Consider the following 22,307-nt stretch of genomic DNA (forward strand, 5'->3'; position numbering starts at 1 on the left):
CATTGCACTGCATCTGAAATTAATACATGTACAAACAACTAAAAATCTTTCACGTGTACTAACATATATTTTGTAGTGTTGTTTATTTTATAGATTTAGTTTCTTTCTTTTTTATACCAGTATTTGTATGGTACATAGCTTAGCGCAAACAGTAGAAATGGATAAACACTATAAATGTTATATAATGTACTTCTTTGATAAGCTTTATATCAACTACACCTGTGAATCACCTGTGTGTGTATCATATCTGCTAAACATTTTAATCCACCCAGCATATACTATCTGTAAATTATGTTTCAAGTCTCACCTTACTCTTTTAAAGATGAAGCCTAATAAACACTGCTCACAAGGCTAAACCAAGTTTTGTGCAAGACTTACCATCCCACAAACCTGGATTAATAGCCCACTCAAGAAGCAGACAGAACACCTGCAGACAGGATGCAGACATTCTTAAGTTCAAGAAGGATACATTGTTGAATCTTTTGCATTCCATCATGCAACATTGCTAAGCAACATTGTGTGGCAGTTAGCAATCTTCCATAACACCTGCCATCTAGAACACCTACAGAGAGGAAGCAAATAGTAGGATTTGTAAAATGGATGCATTCTATCAAGTATGTTGGGCACAGAGCAAACATGCTAAGTGACATTGTGCAACAGTTAATAAACAGAAGTAATTAATGAATAGAAAAATATACAACTAATCATTTCTGTGGCAGCAAATGTAAGTATAGGGCTGCAATACTGCTGGTCTTGGGTTCTAATACAGGAAATTCCAAATATTTTTACTGTTGTTCCATTTCACTTTATATTAAATATCACATAACAAAATTAAACGTAATTATGAATAACAATGTATAGCAGTGGAGCTCATATGAGTTATATATGTGACTGAGGGTATACTGACTACTATGTTTCTGTAATTATAATTGTGCTATCTGGCCTTTGATGGCCTTTGGACTTCAATAAGGCTCATACACACATGAATGTATAAACCAGGACCTTGTCAGCTCACACACATATGTGGTTAACCCCTCAGTCTGTTATGTGTATTTACATATAATTCATGACTATATCTGATAAGCAGTTCTTCTGTGGCAAGGACAGAAAATTACCACTGTGAAAGAAAATATTTTGTCTGTTATCCATATGTTTGATTCTCACATTGTAAAAATCAGCTTTATCATTGTATAAAGTCAAACCAAAAATGTGTCAGGTCATGAAACTTTTGAGCCCAGTACATGTCAGTTACAGCAGCAAACAACCCTCAAACTTATGCTAAGTGTCAGATTAACCTTCCAGTTACGAAAACTGCTTTCCTCTTTGTTTAGCACTGTTGCTCTCCACTTAACACCACACAAACATGGCTGGTATCATTGTTTGGGTTTGCATACTACCAGTAAAAGTGATAACATGCACTGGCGGGAAATCATTCTTAACTATTGCTGTTCTCCCTGGTGTAACATGTCTGATAGTAGAGGGGAAGGAGCCCAATTTAGGGGGCAGAGGTGGGGTGCGGAGGAGTCCAGAATCTTCAGTGGACTCCTTGTAAGGCACCACAGCTGAAGGCTGTTGAAGGAGGACTATACCAGCTCCCAGTACAAGTCCGAGGCTTGGGATAGTCTAACCAAGGCTGTCTCCAGTGCAGCTGACATTTCACACACTGCTGAGCAATGTAGGCATTACTTTAAATACCTGAAAAGGTGCAAGAGGGATACACTCAACCAGTGGCTGGATGAGTTCAGGACTGCTGACATCCCACATTTGTGTAAGTATACTGATAAAGAGAATTTATAATAGATAGAAAGCTGCATATAGGCAAGACTGGTATGCATAATGCTCTTCTCCTGTTCTCTACTCATTATTCCACAGTAGTGCAGAGGTAGCATTGTCACCTCACAGCAAGAGGTTCTCTGCTTCGATTCTTGGCTGGAGTGCCTTCTGTGCTGAGTCTGCATGTCATCCCTGCATTTGTGTGGGTTTCCTCCAAGTGCTCTGGTTTTCTCCCATGTTTGAAAGACATGTGTCTGAAGCATTTGTCTCCAGACCTCCACTGAAAATTGGCTTCATTCCAAGTCGGACTATCCCGGTAAAGAAATGTTCAATAAATAATAAATAAAAAAATAAAATATTCCACAACCAAAGCAGAGATTATGGTGAATAGAGAGGCCCATGCTGAGCATTTACAGAGATTGAGGTTAGCAAGTAATGGGAGAGTGATGACAGTCCTGCAGTTGAGGGCTAGATTCTCACTGTCCCCATGTTTGATGGGCATAGGCAACTGTTGTCCCCTCCCTAACCCCAATCCTGATGTCCCCTAACCTTTTGTGTCTCTCACTGTCCTTGCATCTTGTCTTGTTTATCCTGTTTGCATCTGCTTCCTCACCTACCTTCTTACCTGACCTAGAAATACCTATGACTGTTACCCAACATTCCTCTCTTACTGAAGGAAAAAAAAACTTACATCTGTCCTGCAAAAAAAAAAAAAATTGTCCCATATATAGTTCTCCACTTCTCAAATGTGTTTCCTTTATACACTTGATTCTGTCAAGTTGCTTATACAACATGCTTGCATTGTTGTCACCCCTCTTTGTTGAGGTGACAGTCCAAACTTAACTAATTTTCTGTACCATATTTTCATGTTGCACTGTTGAAGAAGTGGATAGCTATAGTTCTTTCTTACCTCCCTCCTGCAATTTCCTATACTACTTTCCATTTTTTCTTTTCCCCTGCTTGCCTGCCATTTCACCACTTTCCTATGTACACCACTTTAACACATTTACTCTGGTCCAAAATGCAATAACACAATACACATAAATAGCATGGAGCCCTTCTTTCTGTTCTCTCTTCCTCTTGTATGTGCATGTCATGGCACCACTGACTAAATATGGAGGGGCTGAGCAGCTCTTGCTGTGTAGTTTCACTCTGTGCAATGCCACTTAGGCTGTGCTAAGGCAACACACAGTGCTGTAGAATAAAGAATTATTTTATAGTACTATAAATATATATATATATATATATATATATATATATATATATATATATATATATATATATATAATACTATTAGATAGACCTGGATTTGAACTGTACATCATCTGGATGCCAAAAGAAATGTATGAATGTGTTTACACCTGCTGACACAGACTCAGCTAAGCAGCAGCTATGTTTCATATGCTCAGTACTCTGAACTCTCATAATCTTATCAACGAGGCTTGTGTTTGCTCGGTGCTTAACTATGCACAAATAAGAAAAGCAGTAGAAACGTGCATCCTGCATGCACAAACACTGCCATCAATTGCACAAACCAGCTGCTCGGTGGTGCACTAAGGAAAGTTTACATTAACATGTATTACTTATGTCTGTTGTCCATGTAGTCATCATTCCATCAAAGTGCATGTAAAATCACAAACAAAGGGAAGGCATTTTTTAAGAAAAGAGCACATATATTTACATTGCAGCCATCTGTTACCTTCACCCATGCATTCATACTTGGTCTCACAGTACTTATTCACAAATATATCAAATACAATACAAAATAAATAAATGCTTTTTTATATACCATGCACATCTTTATAATGACAATACACATTTAGATTTTCCAGTACTTGATGTAATGTGGATAGCTGTTTGCATATAGTTTGTAAAGCTGTCTCATAAAGTATACCTCCACAATGGAAACATAACAGCAAATACTACACTTTGCATACTCATCGATCTGGTAAAATGCACAACTTTAATATCTTGACAGTTGTACATGGCTAGCTATCCATTTCAGAGAGGTCTCACAACATCTTCTCTCTAGCGTCCATTGCTGATGTCATCTGCAATAAATTGTCCTGAAGCCTTGTAAAAGTCAAGACGCATGCTGTTGCACTTTCATTAAGTACTGATGTCTGTAATTTGAGTACTTAGATAGGTAGGGGTTCTAATCTCACTGCAGTCAACTGGTGTGTGTCAGTCTAGTCAGAGGAAATTAATTATAAGTTCTGAAGTTATCACTACAATCCCACAGAATGCCAGTGTTTTGACAGTTGGACATGCCTACACATCCATTTCATTCAGGCCTCCTAACATCTTCTCTCAGATAGCTAATGATGATGTCATCCACTATAAATTGTCCTGCAGCCTAGTAAAGACAGGATTTGTACTCTGGCACTTATATTAAGTACTGAGTTCTTGAATCAGTGTACATAGTTAGGCCAGGTTTCTAATCTCACTGTAGTCAACTGGTGTTTGTGTGTCTGTCTAGTCAGAAGAGCATAATTGTGTATCCTGTAGTCATCCCATAGCATTCTAATACTTTAACCATTGGACATGCCTACACATCCATTTCATGCAGGCTTCCCAGCATATTCTCTCAAACATCCAATGATGATATCAGCCAGTATAAATTATCCTACAGCCTTATAAACATTAGACTTGTGCTGTGGCCTTTCCATTATGTACTGCATTTTCTAGTCCATATACTTAGACTAGTAGGAGTTTAGTTCTCACTGCAGTCAAATGGTGTGTGTTCTTGTGCGCTTGTTTGACATTAGAGAGAGCATTTCAACCCAGCATGTGGGATACTGCTATTACCATCTTCCTCTCAACAGACTACTGATATCATCACTTGTAAAGTGTTGTCTAACACTCTCTAAGTCAAACTTATGCTGTGGCACCTGCATTAAATAGAGAGAGTTCTAGTTGGTGTACTTAGGGGTTCTTTTCTCACTACAGTCAACTTTTGTATGTGTGTGTTTGTACATTTGCTTGGCATTACAGAGAACTTTTTACACCGGCATGTGGGATTCTGCTATTACCATCTTCTTATCGTCAGACACTGCTGATGTATGCCTTCAGCTATAAATTATTCACTGACACTATAAAATCTAGAATTGTGCTCTGGAACTTGTGTTAAGTACTGTGCTCTGTAAATAGGTAGATCTAGAAGAATATATGAGCCCACAGCTATGCCCAACACTCCTCCAAATGTCTTGTTGTAGCATACAATGATTATGCCACCCTGTTTAACATGCAGTCTGACAGTATTCAAGACAAACCTGTACTGTGGTAGTAACATTAACTACTATGTTTGCAATCGACTTTAACTATACATATAGGTGTTCTAATTTGACAAGCTACTTGCATGTCTATACATACAATTATCACTTCTGAGACAATTTTACACAAGGATGTGACTCTACATCCATGCTGAACAGTGCTCGCAACTTGTTCTCCTCAGTATGCAATGATGCTATCATACTCCATCAAGTGCAACATGGCAATGTTACAGTCAGACATGTGGTATTGCTACTGTGGTATTGCATGACATTCATATTGTATGCCTAAAGTGTAATGTTCATATCAAGCCCAGTAAACTGCTGTGTGTTTGGTTGCTGGTACATTTTGGACATTATGTGATCTTTGGAAAAGCTCTTCATTTCATTTCATTACCACTTGGAGTACCTTTCATGTAGCCCCATGAAAATCCTTTGTCCTCTGGCCACATGACATCCTTCCTGCAGATGTGTGAAGGATGTCCTCATGTTAAATATGCACACACACATCATGAAGCAGAGTCCTAGTCCTTCCATGAGCCTATGCCAGCCATTGCCAGACCACTGCATGTGTGATTGCTAATTCTGTCATGGTGTGGTGCACACATCCCATATGGATAGTGGCACAATGTAATGCAATCCAACAAATATGCACATATGCACAATAGTCTTACTAACATCCATAATATATATATATATATATATATATATATATATATATATATATATATATATATATACATATAGGCATTTTTACTTTCATGTTATAACAATGGTTAGGATTTTATGTAATGTTGGCCATCAGTCAAATAGTGTCCTATGACTCTATGATCAACTGACATGTCAGCTGTCATTGATATATGCTATACTGAGGTGTGGAGGTACAGTATGGCTGCAAGACGCTATTACAATCTATGATTTGAGCTAATGTATTGATCGCCATTGCAGCCATTGCATTACATGCTCCTTCTATAACATCTGTATTACTATGGCCCCTGAGAATTGTTGACATAGATTCATAGTTTAATAGGAGGTTACTAGGCCAGTGGCCCTACAGCCCTTACAAGCCTAGCCATGTTCATCTCAAGTAGCCCCAATTGTCCTTATTAGGTGGGCTTAATTAACAGAATGCATCAATGGTCAACATTGGGTTCCTATCAGTTTGTCGAAACTTCAACAGGTCGAGCACCATATGTTCGAACAGTGAAGTTCGAAAACTGATTATTGCAAAGCAGTGGAACACCAAATTCTTTATCATGGAAAGAATTCTTTGGAACGTATCTGTGGCTTTGCGATTTTCAGCACTGAGGTGGAAAGTTATGGGTCGGGTTCAGGTAAGTGTGTGATCGTGCGGACATTAGGGTTAGGGTGCAGGTTAGGTGAGTTAGGGTTAGTGCTCGGGTGAGGTGGGTGTGCGATAGTGACAGACCTTAGGGTTATGGTGGGATAGGCGAGTTAGGGTTAGGGAGTGGGTCAGGTGAGTGTGCAATTGTGATGGACCTTAGAGTTAGGGTTTGGGTTAAGGTAAGTGGATAGATAGTAGTGTATATACAGATTAGTGTAGGGTTAGATGTAGGTTTTTAAGTGTATGTGTGTGGATTGCTGTTTTTTTTTTTTGGTGTGCTTGTGTTGTGTGTGAGTTTCTTGAAACAGCATTTTTTTTCCCAGAGAAAAAAATTGCTGTACTAAGCCTTTGATGGTTTTGCACTTCGAGGTTAGAAGTTCGAACATATGGTGATCGAACTTCTGCTGTTTCGTCGAAGTGATATAGACCCATCAACATTGACTACCCCTTTTCATGAGGGACATGGGCTCCACCCCCGGGGATGAATTTGTGGTCTCCCATCCATTTTTCTAGGTTGCTCTTGAATAAGGTCAGTGAGTAGATCTGCTTCACATGAATTGGATGTTTATTCCAGAGGAATGGCAGTCTCTGGGAGATATATCTGTCTCTCAAGCATGTTCTGTTAACGTCACAGGCTAGGTTAAGATCCCTAGAACAAGTGACTCTTTTGCCATTAGAATTGCGGATGTACAGCATTTACATCAGGCCAAGGTTAGAGACTGCCCTGTAGGCCAAGTACCAGTTACCTCTCAGCAGTCTATATGATACAGATTACAGTGACATGGCTTTCAGTCTATCCACATATGCAATGGCATGGTTTGAAGGCCCTGTATTTTCTTGGTGAGAAACCTCTGTGGTCTCTCCAGCTGCTGCAGATGTTTGGTGAGGTACATGGAAAAGGGAGCATTGTACTCTATTAGTGGTCTGATGAGGGTCGAATACAGTGGTGTTATAACATTCTCAGACCTGGATGTGATGCCCTTACTTATGAGGTGCATGACATAGAAGTCTTTCGTTGCCACTGTGTAAACTTAGTGGTTGAAGCTCAGATTACTATTTACCTATGTTCCCAGGTTTTAAGCTTAGGGGGCATGTTGTCAATACTGTAATTTGGGGAGTTTCTCTTTGCCAAAGGAAATGATATTGGCACTTTTTTGCATTTAGGTGTAGACCATGGCTTTGGCACCAATCATTTGTCTGTGTTAGCCCTTTCTATGATATGTTAACATCACTGGAAAACTCAATTATTGCTCCCAGTTTGCAATCGTCAGCAGACTTGTTAAACCAAATGCTGTCTACTTTAGCCTGGGCTTCTATGAAATAGATTCTGAACAGTAAAGGGCCCAGCACAGATCCTTGTGGTCCTCCACTGGTGATGGCTCTACTGGTAGAGGTTGAGTCACCATCTTTGACAGTATGTGCTCTGTCAATGAGCCAATTGGCTACCCATCTAGTGACGAATGGGTTAATCCCCAGCTGGGTTTCTCAATTATACCTGAGTTGGGGATTGTGTAAAAGCCTTGGCCAGGTTAAAATAGATGGTATGCCTTACCTTCATCCAGTGCTTTTTCAACTTTCTTGAAGAAGTCTACTAGGTTTAATAAGCATAATCTACCCTTATCAAAGCCAGATTGGGTTTGGTCTAGAGTTTGAAGGTCACCTATGTCTTTGTTGATAGGGTCCATGATGATTATTTTCATGGCCTTGCAGATGAGACTTGTTAGATTTATGGGTGTATAGTTCCCAGGGTCTGTTGATGGCCCCCTTTGTGCAAGGAGATAACTGTTGCTGTTTTCCACTCTGCTGGAACAAGAGCTGTTCTCAGGCTATGGTTAAAGAAGATGCTAAGTGGATCTACTATGTCATGTTTTGGATGGCTTAATAAGCAACCTGGGTTGTTATCTGATACCACTGAGGTTGTGTTATTAGCCTTGGAGAGCAGAGATATGACCTGATCTCTAGAGATACTTCAGTTATGCTTTGAGGTATGGCCTGTGTATCTTGGGGGGGGGTGAAGTTTGAGCCAAATCTGTCAGCTAGCACGTTGGCAATTTCCTCCAGTGCAGTTTCATGTTTAGACTCCTAGCATTAAGCAGCGGAACCTTAAATTTGCATCCAGTGGAGTTTCTTATGTTGAAACTTTCGTTGCTTTGGGATTGCCTGAAAAAGGCACTATGGGGGAGGCAAGCACCATTATCAGTATCCAACAGACTAGAGGATACTGGTGCAGACCATCTCCAGCAAAATAGCATGGCCTAGATTAACACCAGAAGCTAAATCAATTGTTGATGTTGATCATTCCGTGTTTATATTGTGGCATAATCCTGGGAGACTGTACATTCTATATATGCTTTCACTGTGCAATCCATACTGTATCATGTTGATATGTGATTAGAGTTCATGCTACAACTGTCCTCATTGACATGCTCTCATCTACTGTACATTACCATGTTTCACCTGTCATTTTTCCCTCTGTTCATTCCTACAATTCATCTGTGTGTTCCTATTCAATGCACACATTTCCACTGACTGCTTATTTATTATGCAGTCTATATACTCTTACTAATCATTTACGCAACATTTGTTCAGTATGCCAGACACAGGTTTCCACAATAGTCTGCACTGTATACCTTTCCATGTAATGTGTTGGAACTATGTACATTGCTTTACTAATAAGCCTAGTAATCATTTTGGCATTTCACGCAAACACACAGACCTAGTTTGCCTATAGGTAAACAGGTTTACATGTCTGCTGCCGTCCATGTTGCTTTACATGGCTTCCTGGCTGGCAAAATGTTTGCTACCCACAAAACCATGTTTGTTTATGTTTAAACACAGTGCGTAGCATGCATATGCACTTAGCGCTGTTGCTCACCACGCAAACAAGTAAATTCCATGTAGGCTTTGCACTAAGCCTACACAGAATTTATTGAATCCCCAGGAAGTTTTGAGTATATAATAAATGTCATTACTATTTGTCTCAATACTATCTGCAAAGTAATGCTTACAATGTTTAAAACACTCATACTATACTACCCAACCCATCCCAAACTAACCTTGCTCTAATTCATCAAAGAAAAAAAATCATCTCTCATCCTCCTCAACATTAATGTACGTAGTATAGCCAACAAAACCCACTATTTACATGCTATACTATCTCACTACTCCTCTGATATAGTTACTTTAACTGAAACATGGCTAAAACCAAACATCAACAAAAAAGGAGGTGGTGTAGCTATCCTATTCAAAGACCATCTAACACTTGACCTAATGCACACCTCTACCACACAACTTGCAAATATCCTAAGGAAAGCTAGAATAAACAAAAAAGAAGGTGGTGTAGCTATCCTATTCAAAGACCATCTAACACTTGACCTACTGCACACCTCTACCACACAACTTGCAAATACTGAGCTAATTATAACCAAATTAACCATCAAGCCCAACAAACATCTTAATATAATAGGTGGGTATATCCTACCAGTTAACAGCATCACCATCTGGAAAGCCTTTTACAGTGATGTTCCATATCCCTCGCTCAAGAGACCATTTTAATGGGACACTTCAATAAAGACTTGCTTCTATGTTCTTTCCCAACTCCCACTATGCACACTAACCAGTACGGCTTTGCCCAAGTCATCTCATCACCAAACAGAACCGATAAAACCTCTAAATGAGAATCCATATTGGACTGGATTCTAGTTAATTCTCCCCAACTGTAAATCCACTCAGGCTGCCTCCCTGACAATCTGAGTGACCACTGCCCAATATTTCTCTTAAGAGATCACAACCATGCACCGCACCAAACATCCTGCAAAAGGCATTTCAATCCTGATAAATTTACCTCTGCTCTTAAAAACTGTTCCGGGGAATATCTCAAACATCTGCCCATAGATGGGGCAGTACTCAGTAACACCTTCCTTGAGATTCTCAACACCCATGCCCTAACTAGAAATATGAGAGCAAAATCCAGTTATGCACCCTGGTTGACCAAAGAATCTAGAGCAGTACACAAAGACAGGGACAAGTCCTTGTTACAGTTCCATAAGAACAAAGCCAGCACTAATAAATGACATTTCCTAAAACTCAGAAACAAAGTTAAAAAAATAATTAAAACTGACAAATCCAACTACTACCACAACATCCAAATCAAACATCAGAATAATTCACAAAACTTCTGAACAGCAGTAAACAACCTATTGCAACCAGATAAAAATACGATACCCACACCAAAAACAGCTGATAACTGTGGAAGCATGGCAACCAAATTCAACAATTACTTCACAGAATCCATTCAATCCCTAGCCAACAATCTGAATAACACTAACCATACCACCCCCAGAAATAAACCCCAATACCTCTCCTCAAAATAACACTAACCTCTTCAAACTAAACTCAGTCCCCATCTATTACATCAAAAACCTATTTAAAAATAACTAAAACAAACTACTTTAGCTGCTGATAACCTCCCAGGAGATTATCTAAAAATTGCATCCAAAGCCACCTCCTACCCAATCACCATACTTATAAATAGATCCATTAAAGAGGCATATATCCCCACTATTTGGAAATTATCACACATCTTGCCTCTGCACAAAGGTGGTAGCTCCTGTGAACTCACTAATTATCATCCCATTGCCATCATCTCCCCCTGTCTAAAATCCTAGAAAGAGTAGTACACTCCCAACCCATAGAAAATCTACTATCTCACAACCTCCTGTCCCATACCCAACATGGTTTCTGCCTTGCACATAGCACCACAACAACCCTACTATCTTTCACAAACTTAGTTAATCAGCGCAGAAACAGCTCCCAATTTGTGTCAGCCATATTCCTGGACCCATCAAAGGCCTTCAACATGGTCAGTCACACCAAACTGATGAATGTCCTCTCCTCCCACATCCTCAGCAACAATGTCATAGCCTGGTTCAAAAGCTACTTAACAGACCATCAACAAACCATTCATTGGCAAGAGTCCCTCTCACCCCTACTGCTAGTTACCCTAGAGGTACCACAGGGCTCCATCCTTGGACCCCTTCTTTTCTCACTCCTCCACCTCCACTCTGCCACTCCACTCTGATCTGCTCTGCTTCTACCCTTGATGGCCTTCAATTCATCACCCAAGTCTCCTTCCTATCTATAGAAATATGGTTAACAAACTCCCAACTTATATTAAATCCCAACAAAACTAAACATATGCTTTTCTCCTTACTAGAAATTCTTCTTCCACAACCTTTCATATCTTCTCTAAGAACAAAACCAAAATCACTCCTACCCTGTATACCAAACTGCTAGGTGTTACAATTGATAATAACCTGAAATTTGACCTCTACATAGACCAAACCATCAAAAAAGTTCACAATAAACATGGCCTCCTATATAGGAATAGACAATTTCTAACTAGCAATACAAAAATCACAATTGCTAGTACACACCTACTATCAACACTCCTGTATACATCCCCAATTCTAACAAACCTCTGTAAAACTGACCTTGCAAAGCCTGAAACCTGCTATAACAAAATATTCAAATGTGCCACTAATGCTTCCTATAAATCCCATCACTGTCTATCACACAAGCAGCTTGACTGGCTAGAACTCCCTCTTTTACTTCAGTTTAATCAACTAACCTTAGCTCATAAAATCCTCCACCATCCAGAAAAGACCCCAGGCCTCAAAGTCATTATTCAACCATACTATGCATCTAGATCCCTTCGCTCAAACAATAAATTACTCCTCCAAGTCACCAATGCAAAAAACTCAGCAGGTGAGCCCCTGTTCTCCAACTATATTTTCAAGCTTTGGAACTCTCTGCCCAACCCACTAATGAACACTTCCACATCTAAGCAGTTTAAAAAACTCCTAAAAACCCACCTTACAAACTCCTAGTTCTGTTCCTGTCACAGTCCAGGTTAGACACCCTCAAACCACTCTTCCAACCCTCCTTCACTACTATACTAGACCACCTCCTTAAACATCAAACTCATTCAACAAACTCCTTGTAGATCCTTATATCAAACTTTTCTCTATCAATTTCTAATGTATTGATCATAGCTATATCCCGCTTTGTTTCACAGCTTTATGCACGAAAGTTAATTACAGACCCTCATGATATATTAAATGTTTTTACTATAATTCCTATTGTCTAACTCCTTTGAAACCATTACTGTTGTAAATGTTCTTGCTATAATTATTTTTGTTTAACTCCTGTAAAACTACTAATGTATTAGAGTTATGTATAAAATCAATGTTTTTAAAATGTGGCTACTATACTATATACTAATGACTATGCACTGTATGACATTGGAGCTTTTCTCCCCGGGCCTCCACTGAAAAAAAACACATGTCCAGATGGACTTTCTTGGTTAACAAATGTAAAATAGTAATAATAATAATAATAAATAATATTTTTATTCTTCATTGTAAATATTTATATGGAGGATTTCTCCTCAGACCTGCACTGAAAATGGGACTTGTGTGAGTTGGACTTTCCCAGTAAACAAAAGACAACAAATGCATTAATAAGAAGATTTCATTTTATAGCTTACAAAGTGCAAACACAACTGTGTTGATAGTTGACCTCTGTCTGGTGCAGTAAAGATATATTAATTGTTCGTATGACATGTATATTGTCATAAATTTCATGTTTTTCTAAATAGTTGAAAAACCTTGTAAAACAGAAACGATTATGAAAACTTCTTAGCTGGATGAAGAAAACGCTGTTGACAGTGTGTGTAACTTGAGTGGTTGCTGAGATATTTTAAGTTGGTTACAAAAATCATAAACTTAATAGTTATTGTGTTTACTGTGACTTATAACATCCAGTTTAAGACCTAGAAACTAAAGATGTTTATGAGTATAAAATAGCTTGTGCTGAAGAATTTACCATTAACACGTCTTTAGAGAATGGGCAAACTGTACATCAGCACCCTGGTTGGAGAATGAACGTTCTCCAGCAGGGTATTAATGTACATGTAATGCCCACTAAAACATGAGTCTGCCACTTCACAGCAGCATATCAAGCTGCCGTGAAACTCACGGCCACCATTACTTTTACACTCGCTGAGCAGCGTGTTTGCTGTTTAGCGAGTATAAAAAAATAAACAGAAAGAAGTGTATGTGTGTGTGTGCATGTATGTGTATGTGTGTTTATTTTACTGTGTTTGTATGAAAGCATGTGTGAGAGACATTGAGACAGAGTGAGAGTGATCTTTGTGAGTGAGTGCATGTAGGAAAGCAGAAAAGACTCTGTGTGTGGGGGGGGGGAGGTGAGACAGAGAGTTAGAGAGAGTAAGAGTGATCTTTGTGAGTGAATGCTTGTACAAAAGCAGAAGTGACTGTGTATGAGAGAAAGATAATGGGCTCTCTGTAAAATTGCTGTTTTACTTATTTATTTTTTTAAGTACTATATTATTTTTTTATATATTTTTGATGTAAAATGCTTTCTCCAACACCATTGACATATACTACAGAACGTTTGAAACATTAGGCAGAGGAACTATTTTACATCAAAAATATATAAAAAAAAATAATACAGCAATTAAAAAAATAAGTAAGTAAAACACAACAGTTTTACAGACAGCCCATAATGCATTCCAGGGTATGTGTTAATGTGTAATTAACCCCCTTCCAGGGGTGCAGAGGCCTTCCGCCTGCAGCATTGGACATCATAACATCTTTGGGTGGGCATTAATTACTTTTTAACACACATCCTGTCAGGCATTATTGCTTACTTAGTAATCTCTATCGTTCCACAGACATGAACATTTGTTTGAAATGTGGGGACATAATATGATTCCATCAAAAAGCTGAGACCCAGCCCATTGGAAGTTACAGTGCAGACTTCCAGGGCTCCATTACAGGGAATGAGTTACCCTGAATAATAGTGTTTCTCTTTCTCTTTCTCTTCCTTTCTTTGTAAAATCATTAATTTACCATTTCAGAGGGATGCTTCAATCTCACAGACCAAAATGCTGGAGGGACAGGTGAATGTCCCATGTGGATGAATGCTCATTTTATGTTCCTGTTTTGTAGGTCTAATGGTACCCTCAGCCAAGAATGTTTCACAACTCTAATGCCTATATTCTAAATCACACCATCTCCTCTGCATACAGCAGCAACCACAATACCCCCCATTTCCCCCTTTTTTCTCACTTGTTTTAAGTTTTTTTAACACAGTGTTAGTTGTCCAATAGCTGATTTGCCCCTCCAAAAAAAATTTCACAACAATCCAGAATTTCGCTGTCCATTTTGGCGTCCTATATTTGTCTGATCTTCATAAAATGTTGCAAATAAGCCCCCTTTAAAAGTTTCCACTCATCAGGGTAGAGAACAAAAACCTCAACTTTCTGATTTCCATCATCAAGACAAGTGTGCTACCTGGAGAGCCACTGACAGGGATAAGTGCTGATAACTCACTGAAGCTTAAAATCCATAATGACAGTCATTTAAGTTTCAGTCTTCAACCCCTTCCAACCAACCATATTAATGCAAATCCTGTTATCCAGAAATGTCTATGTTTGTACGAATGCTGATTAAAATCTGTCCCAAATTTAGAGTCTTTGTCCCCCTATAGTATTGTCTTTGTTCCAAATCTTTGCACCATGAGACTTAGGTATACTTGAAAACCAGCACCAATCTCCGGTCTCTGCAGGCAAGCACTTCAATGATCCCCCTTCTGTCTCTTTATCTTTCTCTCTCTGTATATGTATGTTCATTCATTTATATTTCTGCTCAAATGGATGAACAGCCACATGAAAAAAGTGCACCCACTACCGAAGGTCTTCCTATCACCCCCATAGGCCAAAATTGGTCTAGCCCTAGAATGTTCACATCATTCACATGACACACAGTAATTGCTCAAGAGTGCAATGAAAACAGTTTAGCCTCACCAATTACCATCCTGAGCAGCTGTATCAGACCTAATAACCTTGCTAACTGCAGACATACAAACTAACCAGCAGATATCCCTTAGAAGCAGGTAAATGAGTGGTAGAATACCCACAAAAAGTTTGTGCTAACCTTTCACTGCTTATATGATCTCACTACTGGTCCACTCACTCCCCCAGACAAACTAACCCACATGCTGACATGGAAAGGGCAAGGCCAGAGGAGGTTACTGAGGCCAACTTACATATCTCAACACTATCACTCCTCCAGGATGCCTCCTTTGGCCATCCTGGCTCCTAGTGACTTCCTCCCCATACCATCCTACTTATTAATTTTAAAGCATAGTCTTAATTCTTTATTTCTTCATATATGTATATTTACTTGGCTCCTCACTGACAACCTGAAACTTTAACTTAACACACCTCAAGCCCTACACACATACCACCACTGACGCACTAGAGCCACAACCCCTAAAACAACTAGTATCCCCCATCTCCTCCTAACCTGCAAGCTCTTGGGCTAACTAACTAACTATCTCCTCAAAATCATGCTGCTTACCTTTAATCTGCAGACTAAACCCAGTATCTGACTTAGCCTGGCTGATTAATAAGGAGCTAGCAATTGTACATATCTGACACAAACACTCATGACAAAGAGACCAAAATCTCAAACTTCTGTTCTTAAATACGTATCCCCCCCCACCTCAACTACTGTCATTCTAAACTACATCACTTCCTTTTCCTACTGAACCCCTTACCAAATCACATATTACTAAATGTCTTCATCTAAAACAGTACTCAGTCTCTCACCTCTCTGGCAGGTATTCATGGACAATAATGTCTGCCTGGCAAACATTTAACTGAATGAAATTCCAGAGATTGTACCCCCAGCACGATTTGGACAGAACATGTAAAGATACCTCAAAGTTAACCCAAGTTTTCTGAAATAGTTGCTTTAGGATTGCTGAGTACAGGAATTTGAGAAAACATGAGAACAAGTCAGAAAAGCCTTATTACAACAGTGGTAGAGCAGTGTCATAGTATGAACTAGGTGTTACATACTCTAACTGTACTAAGCAGTTTACCTCCAGTGGAGAGAGGCAGGCCCCCTCTCATTACACCCACACATAGCACTCAGACATCAATGATGGTGCTGCCATGTGCATGCACATCTGATGCCTATGACACAACTTTGAGCCCAGCAGTCACATCTAGAGAGTCACATCATAGTAGTGCTCCGACCCACACTCTGTCCCAAACTGCTAGCCTCACCACATCCAGCTCCTCTGTACAGCACTGAGGGCTGAGTGTTTCTGGACATGACACTGGCAGCCAGGACCACAGTTTCAGCTGTCAGCAGTGGCACCCTAGACTGCGTTAGAGTAACACTAAAAGTTGACCTACTGTGTGTCCTATTGTGTTATTCTGAACTTACGACAATGATGACTGCTGTGCTGACCACTGACTAATCTATCTGTAGTGGTTTTTCCAATGTCTGATGTCCCTGTTTTTCTCTGATTATTTGCCTGAGCTAGGTGACTATTTTCATGTTGTGATATGTAGTACTTATTCATCACTAGTCTATGTTAGTACAGATATTGACACCAGTAATGCTATATGTGACTATCTCCATTCTGCTATGTTTGCATCTCTTACTAGTTAACATATAGTAAATATTTACATGGTTAACAGCATGTTACCATCATTATATACCACTGATTGCTACAGATCACATTTTCTTGCTGTCTGCCATTCCCACATGCACAAGTATGTCTCTGGATGTATATCTTTGAAACTTGTGGCATTTTAAAATGGGACTGCACATGCCTCACCTTCAGCAGTCAATGCACTCTTGTGGACTTGTTTACATTTTCAATCAACATTCTCCCATGTAGTTCCCACGTGTGCCTTCCCATATCTCACTGATTCCACAGATATAAATGTACCTATTTTTCTTTATTCCTAACATTGATGCATGTTAAGTATCTGTTGTGTAGTCACTGTCATCAATGGTTTGCATGTTTGAACATATTCTTACCTCCAAATGAGTCTTGTTGCGGAAAAAGTGTTGCTTTCTGTGTGACATTCTATGTCAGGCATGGGATGTGAGACTAGTTTCTGTTTATTTTCTTTTTTGTTTGTACCTTGGAATGTTTGTAGTAACTCATTCTGCTGTATACTGTTTACTGTATCGTACCATAGTGTTACACATCACACGATGCTATGTGTAATGTATCAACATTAATGTATGGCCCCTAATTTTTGGTTATGTTTGTGTTGATACATTCTCATACACTGTAGATAGATATTGTATAGTACTGGCTATTTTTGTCTACCTCCCCATGCTAGTTATCTGTATAAGGATATCTTACCTGTCGAAAGACACCTTTTGTTGTGTACACCTCCGGCGTTCTACACATTTGCCTGTGTGGTCCTGTTTGGTAATGTACCTTGCAACAAGACTAACTGTGGTAATGCTTCCTCTGCATACATCCAGATGTGTAGCTTGCTGAATGTTGTGTATATGTATTTACTGGTACACCTCATGCTTCACTTCTGAATGATGTTCAATGTGGACACCTATTGGTTTCTTTCTATTAGTCATGGTCTGTGCTGCTACTGTTGTGGGGAAACACATGGACGTCACTGTTTAATCTGTGTACATTTGTACAAGTAAGTTGTCATGACACAAAGGTGTGTGTCAGATGCTGCTGTGTTGCCAGACCCAGGACATATGTCTGTATTGTCAGTCACCCATGCCCATTTCTTCTCACCATTGTGTCCTCCTGATCTTCTCGTGACAGCTCTGTCATCATCAGACAGCTGTGTTTCTTGGGGAAGGTAACCCACACCTGCTGCTGGCAAGACACCATGTTTTGCTGTTATCATGTTGTGTAGCATGGGACATGTGGTAACCATGTGTGATGCCTTTTATGGTGTGTATTGTTGTGCATCCCTTGATGTGTCCAGACATCTGAATCTTCCTTTCAGCATCCCAAACACAAGCTAGGTGGAATTTCATGCTGCAGTGTCTGCTCTGGTGTATGCACACTCAGCAGGGGTTGATAGGGCTCTGTATGGTGTCATTATCCAAGGCTCTAGTGGATAACCACAGTCACCTAATTGTAGGAAGGATGCCCCCCTCCCCCTTTTGTAGAAGGAAGTAGCAGTCCACAAAAATCACAAAAACTGATAGGCCATAGAAAATCCATAAAGATGATAGAGTGGAATATTCAGGATAATAAATAAATGGTTTATTATAACTATTATGCAAAAAGCCCAGGATTTCCAGACAGAGGATATACAAAGAGATTAAGAGATAAATTAAAGGAAAGAAAAATACTTCCACAGGAAAAACTGTCAGAAGCTTCAAATAAAAATATGTGCTCATTAATACAACAACATTTTGAAAAACAGTATATAGATAAAAAAACTATGATCTGTTTAGAAAAAAAAACATCTGAGGAAGTGCAAAAATATGAACAGCAAAACCTACATGTTTTTGAAAAGTATAAAAAAGAAATATGGACATGGGAAAGAAAGAGAGATTTGATATGGTGCAATATTTATGCAAAGGAGAAAGCCAAGTTAATTAATATAGAGAAGGCAGCCCCAAAGGTATTCGAAGAGAAATACAGACAAAGGCATCCAGATATGGAAAATTTCACAATAAAGAAATTAATATCACAAAGATGGAATGTAGAAAAAAAGATTGGTAAAGCAGAAGTTAAAGAAATAGAAGTTGAAGTAATGAAGTGCCTGCGAAGTGAAGGATTTAATGTAGAAGATGTAACACGGACTACATCACAGCATGATGGAGTGAGTCAGCAGAATAAGGAGAAGCAGGAAGATCAGGAAACATCTGAAGAAGTCATATGGACATAGGAAAGGAAAAGAGATTTAATATGCTGTAATAGTTATGCAAAGGTGAAAGCAAAACTAACCAATACAAAAAGAGCAGTACCAAAGACATATGAAGAGAAATACAGGCAAAGGAATCTGGGTATGGAAAACTTTACAATACAAAAATAAGAAGACAAAGAGGAAAAGCAGAAAAGGGGATTGGTAATGGAGAAGTTAAAGAAATAGAAATTGAGGTAATGGAACAGCTGCAAAATGAAGGATTCAGTGTAGAAAATATAATACAGCAAGCACCTCAACAGGATAGAGCAATGGATATCCAAAGTAAGGGGAAACCAGTGGAACAGGATGCAATTGGTCAGGTGCTATATCAAGATACTTTGGAGTCTTCCACAGGGAACCAGTATAAACATTCACTTTAAGCTAGACAGCAAGGGAAGGAACAGGAAACTGTGGAAACGGATGCAGTCAGTGTTGAAGTGTGATAGCCAGTGAGTTCTCATATGACAGAGCAACGGATGGCACAGGATGAAATTGAAGAGAAAGTGCCACAGGAGAACTTTCTATAGAATGCCCCCAGGAAATGGAAAATAAAGGATGTGCCCTCAGTCTGGAAGAAAATGAGCTAAGAGAAGAGGTGCTTGATTTAATAGACAAAGATAGATATATTAAGATCAATGAAAGAAATAAACTACAGAAGGTCAATAAAACTCCAAAAGTCAGAATCCTGATAAAACAAATGTACACAGTAATTAGGACTGTCCATAGAGATACGTGCGATATAACAGAAGTAAACAGGATATATTACTGTGCAGCTAAACTAATAGCTGATAAAGTTCTACCACAAGAACACAAGGAAGTGAGGGAAAGGAAGGGGAGAAATCGAATACCATCATGGAAGTATCGAATAGAGAAAAATATAAAGCAATTAAGACAAGAAGTGCCCTGTTAGAAGACTATAGATGAGAGAATAGATCAACAAAAATACTAAGAAACATAGATGTGATAAAAGCAATGCACAATATTAGAAGAGACCAGGATCTATCATGCACTATTACAAATAAAACATTTCAACACAGGCAGAAAAACTTAGAAGATATGCAGATAAATATAAAGGAAAAGTACAAAATAAGCAATTTATTGATGATCCAAAAAGGTTTTATAGAGAAATGGGAAACAAGGTAAAAGGAATTGAAATACCAGCAAAAAAAGAAATAGATACATTTTAGAGAAGTATCTATGAAGATCCTGTGGAACGCAACAAAGATGCTAAATGGATAGAAGAAGTAAAAGAAAGAATAAGAAGTTTAAAGGTACAAGATATGAAATGGGATGAAGTAACACCCAGAGAGATTGAAACAAAGTTAAGAAAAGCCTCATATTGGAAAATCCCAGGCTCAGATGTAGTACTTAAGTTTTGGTTAAAAGTATTAACATCTTTGCATGAAGATTTAGTCATGAGTAAGAACTATTTATATGCACACTCCAAACAGACACCAGCCTGGCTAACAGCAGGTAAAACAATTCTTCTATTTAAGAGTGAAACTGCATGCTACCCCAAAAATTATAGACCAATAACTTGCCTTCCGACGATTTATAAATTATACATGGGAATTGATACCGACAGTGTGTATAGTCATTAGAAGAAAACTCAATTATGGCAGTAGAACAAAAGAGCAATAAAAGAAAGTCATATGGAACTAAGGATCATATGTTGTTAAATAAAGACATAGTGGAGAACTGTAAAAAGGGGGAGAATCTTAAGTATGGCATGGATTGATTACAAAAAAGCATTTGATAATATCCCACATTCATGGAATGCTTAAAAATGTATAAAAAACGCCCTACACTGATCGACTACATTACAGTGACCATGAAACAGTGGCAGGCCACTTTGCAATTAAGCCATGATAAAGGACAAGTTAGTATCAGAGGCATAAAATTTCAAAGGGGGATATTCCAGGTCCCCGGCATAAAAATTCAAAGGGGGATATCCCAGGGTGACTCTCTGTCACCGTTGCTATTCTGCCTTGCTCTTAACCCACTAAGCTGTTTACTTAACAGCTTAGGCCATGGCTATAATCTGGTTCCTAGAAAACAACAGAGTCTAAAGACTTCTCATCTTCTCTTTGCCGATGATTTAAAACTGTATAGCTCATTTGATGGGGAACTGAAAGCACAGCTGTAGGTTGTGAAAACTTTTTCAGATGATATCAGAATGTCATTTGGCCTTGATAAATGTACAAAAGCAACATTTAAAATAACAGGAAAACTGCAGGACCAGGAAAACAATAGTTTGGGACAAGAATATGATATAAAAGAACTTGAGCAAGAGGGAGTGTATAAATACTTGGGAATTGATGAAGGATCAGCAATAAAATATGAACAAATGCAAATAAAACTTAGTGAGGAATATTTTAGAAGACTTAAATTAATCCTGAAAACAGCGTTGACATCTAGGAACAAAATCCAGGCTATAGACCAATTTGCTCTTCCTGTCCTAACTTACAGTTTTGGAGTGGCTGATTGGCCCCAAAACATGTTGGATAGATTAGATATTAAAACAAGAAGGACGCTTCATGCTCACAAAATGATCTATAAAAATCAGTGCATACCAAGATTATATATTCCCTGTTCCGAAGGAGAGATGGGCCGACTTGAAATTGATTACGTGTATAGATCTACAATCATGGGATTCCACACATATCTGCTGATCTCACAAGACCAAAATGTAGTAGAAGTTTTGAAACATGAGGAGAATAAATCTAAGATGACTTCACTGCTTAACCTAGCAGAAGCATACCGGCATCAAGCAGGAATGAAAATCAAACCAGAAGTAGATAAAAATCAGGAAGCAACTGAATATAAGGTAAGGCACCAGATGAAAAGGCAAGAAATGTGGAAAATCCATAAATATAGTTGCAAGTACAGAAAATTTCTCGAAGAACCTCATGTTGATCAGGAGTCAAAGCAGGAATGGTTAAGGAGAGGTGAATTCAAACCAAGAGATAAAATGTTAGTACTGGCACCCCAAGATAGTGGGCTATGTACATGCTGGTTTACAAAGTCCATTGAACATGTGGAAAAAACAGACAAATGTAGTTTTGTAAAACTGAATTGGAAACAGTCGCACACATCATTGCTGGTTGTGACATACTAATGTCAGAAGCAC

The sequence above is a fragment of the Protopterus annectens genome, chromosome 5.part0 (assembly GCF_019279795.1).
Source record: "Protopterus annectens isolate FY-2018-M chromosome 5.part0, PAN1.0, whole genome shotgun sequence".
In the NCBI taxonomy this organism is placed as follows: domain Eukaryota; kingdom Metazoa; phylum Chordata; order Ceratodontiformes; family Protopteridae; genus Protopterus; species Protopterus annectens.